This window comes from Octopus bimaculoides, chromosome 13, assembly GCF_001194135.2.
Source record: "Octopus bimaculoides isolate UCB-OBI-ISO-001 chromosome 13, ASM119413v2, whole genome shotgun sequence".
In the NCBI taxonomy this organism is placed as follows: Eukaryota; Metazoa; Mollusca; class Cephalopoda; order Octopoda; family Octopodidae; genus Octopus; species Octopus bimaculoides.
This window is the reverse complement of record NC_068993.1, coordinates 15,334,056-15,338,791: the sequence shown is the minus strand read 5'-3', so window position 1 is coordinate 15,338,791 and position 4,736 is coordinate 15,334,056.

Below are 4,736 nucleotides of genomic sequence, written 5' to 3'. Positions count from 1 at the left end.
CATCACATTCATCATCATCATCATTACCATCCTCATGCTCATCATCACCATCACCATTACCGTCGTCGTCGTCATCATCATCATCATCATCATCATCATCATCATCACCATCATCATCATCATCATCATCATCATCATCATCATCATCATCACCGTCATGATAAAAGTAGTCTCACAGTCGTCACTCCATATATTTCTCAAATGTTTCACTAGTGAGAAACGAGTGGAAGCATTTACTAAAACGGTTGGCTACTTTTCATATCGAATTCTATAGCTCTTCCGTATTTCTAAATTCCTCACCAAAATTGTCATATCAACACGCAAAACAACTGTCATTTTTCCAATACATTTGCTTATATTTGTCTTTCCTTGAAATACGCAGTACAGTAAGAATTCATGTCTCCGCTGATACAACATCTTCAGAAAATAATTTATGCTTAACAAAGAATTCCTACTCTTTATATTATTTGTTCAACTTCTATACTGGCCCTTACAGCAAATCCTTAATGATGACAAAAAAAAAAAGGAATCTACCTTCTCGAGTTATATTGACTCATAAGGGCCAATTTCTCTGTTACATGGTGTACAAATTCGCTACCTGGACAGGACGCCGGCCCGTCGCAGGGTTACTCATTTTTGGCATTTGAGTGGACTTAAGCAACGTGAAATGAGGTGTTTTGCTAAAGAAAACAACGCATCACCCGATCCAAGATTTGAAACCATGATCTTACGATGATGAGTCGAACACCCTAAACACTGAGCCACGCGCCTCCACAAAGATGATAGTAACCAGCGTGGGGATGCTGTTTATAGTAACTCGACGTCATATAATGATCAGTTCATTTTCCCTCACATCATAAATTCTAGTCTTAACATTTTAAGGACTCATTAGACAATCTAGTCTCAGTTACTCGAAGATGTTGCAATGGCTACGCTTAAAATATCACAGAACATAGTTTTATGCTAAAAAAAAAAAACACGTTTAAATAAGGTACTAATGTTTAATGAAAAGCGGGGTGTATAGGAAAGAATGTTTTTCGTCCCACTTTGATTGAGTCTGCATGAGGCTATGGTCTTGCGCTTTTAGAAAGTCGTTAGGGATCCAGTTTTCAGCCTGGGATTATCTATCATGTGTTTAAATAGGGAGACATGTAGAGTGCGATTACAACATAGTGCGGTTACGACATAGAAGATTGGGGCGAGTGTTGCTATCTCTTGTTAGATAAGTTACTATGCTGGATTCCAAAGAATTGTGCATAGTCTTCGAGAGTTCAGTTAGGCTAAGTAAAATTTAATCTTCGTATTTGATAAAAATGTTATTTAGTCACAGAATCCGTCAGCAAATAAAGTTTAGTTAGTAATGATGCCTTCATTTGATGAAATATTAGATATTCTAATGGAGATAGTATAGACATCACTATTTAGAACCGATTTATATTAATTAGAGTTCAGGCGAGTAGCTTCGTGGTTAGGGTGTTGGACTCATGATCGTAGGATTGTGGTTTCAATTCTTGGACCGAGCGACGCGTTGTGTTCTGGAGCGAACCACTTCATTTCACGTTGTATGTATGTATATATACAAATGTATGGTTAATATATGTATTATATTAAAGATATATGCATGTATATTGGTGTATATACGGTTATATGTGGAGGCGCAATGGCCCAGTGATTAGGGCAGCGAACTCGCGGTCATAGGATCGCGGTTTCGATTCCCAGAACGGGCGTTGTGAGTGTTTATTGAGCGAAAACACTTAAAGCTCCACGAGGCTCCGGCAGGGGATGGTGGCGAACCCTGCTGTACTCTTTCACCACAACTTTCTCATACTTCCTGTTTCTGTTGTGCCTGTAATTCTAAGGGTCAGCCTTGTCACACTGTGTCACGCTGAATATCCCCGAGAACTACGTTAAGGGTACACGTGTCTGTGGAATGCTCAACCACTTGCACGTTAATTCCACGAGCAGGCTGTTCCGTTAATCGGATCAACTGGAACCGTCCACGTCGTAAGCGACGGAGTGCCAACAATACAATTACATGTATGTATGTATACACACACATATTTATATATATACATGCACACCTGCGTATAAAATTCAGACAATATATGTAGGTATGATGTATGAAAGTTTGTGTATATACATATAAAATCTAGGTGGTATATATATATATATATATATATATATATATATATAATACAAATAATAAATGAGTATATGCATATATACCGAAATCTCTTGTATATATTTATATATTTATACAACCGTGTGTGCATTATGTCAGGAAGAATACCTGCGTATACATGTCACTTTGGTAGCGAAAATTCTGAATACATTTCAGTTGGTCTATAGAGATACCTATCTGATTCAAAACTATTGCAAATGTTATTTTCATTCCATTCTAAGACACTCCACCTTCCTTTCAAATTTTACGTCATCGAAGCATCGTTCATTCAATTCTTGATATTATATTTAAAATATCTTTATTGTGTGTTGAATTTACTTAATGGCAACTGCGTCAATATGTTTTCTGTAGTAGTTCTAACCCAATATACACCGTTTAAAATATTTTGAATAATTGTAAAGCTTAAAGATAGTCTTCACTCTATATTTTCCTATCATGTCAGACTGAGTCTCAGGTTATGGATATCTATGTGTTATGCACGAATAATATGTTATTCTGGTACAGAATATAAGGTCTTGCAGCTTGCTAAAGAATAGACCCCACTGAATCCACCCTATGACAACACGATATTGTTATACCATGTGTAGGTTTAAGTATAGCGCTCTACAAAATGATAATTTATGCAAATTGATAGTTTAGGATTCCGAAAAGTTTCATTCATATAAATTCATTGAAAGGGCTTGTATCGACCTAAACTTATGATGGAAGATAATTTCTCATTCTTGCTCACTTGAACTTTACTATTAAAGCTATGATTCCGTTTTACCTCCTAACATTGTTTAAGGATCTGCATAAAAAGAAAACAGAAATAAACAGCAGGGGAATGTTGAATTCAAATCAGTATCGTTTATATTTCTCAACTGCCATTTAATTATACAAGATATATCTTAACTTACATAACACCACACTATAGAGAATCGTTACTCTGGAGGAATGAACGGTAAATTCATTGGAAACTGGAATTTGAATTTCAAAACAGAAGAGAAAAACTTTATTTATAAAACACTTTAAGCAGTATTCTACGAGTTTTGGAACCCCAAATTTGTAACAATATAGATATATTTTATTTAAACATGATGACGAACGAGGAAACACGGCTAAGAAAAATCTCAGAAACGATGCAGATTAACATTGAATCAGTTATGAAAAACTAATGCATAGAAAACAGCAGTATACACAACAAACGGAAGGAGATATCTCAATAGATACCAGCACTAACTATGACAAGAAAAAGAACAACAAAACTCTATAGATCCACAATTACTTTGATTACTAATGACAAGAATGGCTACTACACCTGCCGGACACCTATAAGTGTTAGTAGTTACAACAGTAGTAGAAGCATCAACGTGAACATAAAGTAACAATACGAGTGCTGCAATGGCTGGGCTCTTTTCCAAGGAATGGATTTCCGCAGGAATGGATTAAATACGTCACGAGTAAATGTCCCGAAATTCTTTACATATAGACAAAATAGTATATTATATGAAACCTAAGTCTATTAGAAAATGAATATTCATAGAAGACTTTCGGGTTGCGCTACTTGTACATTTGAACAACGTATTTAACAAGTTACAGCTCGAATATAAATACTATGGTGAAAAAGCGGCACGTTCGGCTGCATGATGTATATGGATGAAAAGTTTCATGTTGTACAGGATAAAGTTGCAGAAACTCTGCTATAGGTTGTTCACGGGTTTATCAGATTATTTCGGCGAAACAGAAATTTGAAAAGTTAAACACCAGGACAAATTTAAATAGAGGAAAGCGAACTGTAACCATTAATATTATATTACGTAATGAGACAAAGCAATGAGATTTGTTTCAAACGCAGACTTTGAAATCGTTAAATATCAATGAACTAATCAGAGTACAACACGCAGATGAAACAAAAGTTTAGGAAATTACATTAATACTGAAAATATAGCTAAAGGCAAATATAAGTTAATAGACTTCAATAGTTTATCAGTTGCAACAATGAGATATATTGTTAATTGGACTAGACAGAAAAGCAAGAAAGTAACTGCATTTTGTATACTCTACAGAAAGATTTTGTAGAATTATTAAATTTTCCACAAACAAAATGAGGGGTAATATCCTGACAGGATACTTTTAGATAATATCTGTTGCAGATATACAAATATACCTGTTGAAAAATAATGAAAAACCTATACAAATACCTACTAAACAGGAGTTTTAACGAAGTCAAGTAGTACAAACAAGAGACTAACGTGACGGACTGATGTTTTGAGAAGGAAGAATCAATAACTGTAGGCCAACAATCTGAGCTGAAAATATGGTTGAAGAATTCCATGGTAAAAAGGTTACTGTGAAGGTTCGTCGCAGGCATATTCCTTTTTGACAGCTGAAAGGACGGTAACATCGTGAAATGAAGTAATGTTTTGTTTAAGATCACAACGCATCTCTCAGTTTAGGATTCGAGATCAAAATCTTAACGTTCGTCAGTACAAAAATTTAACCAGTATATCACGCGTCTGCACATGCACGTGATTAGATATTCCTATAAATGCATATATATATATATATATATATA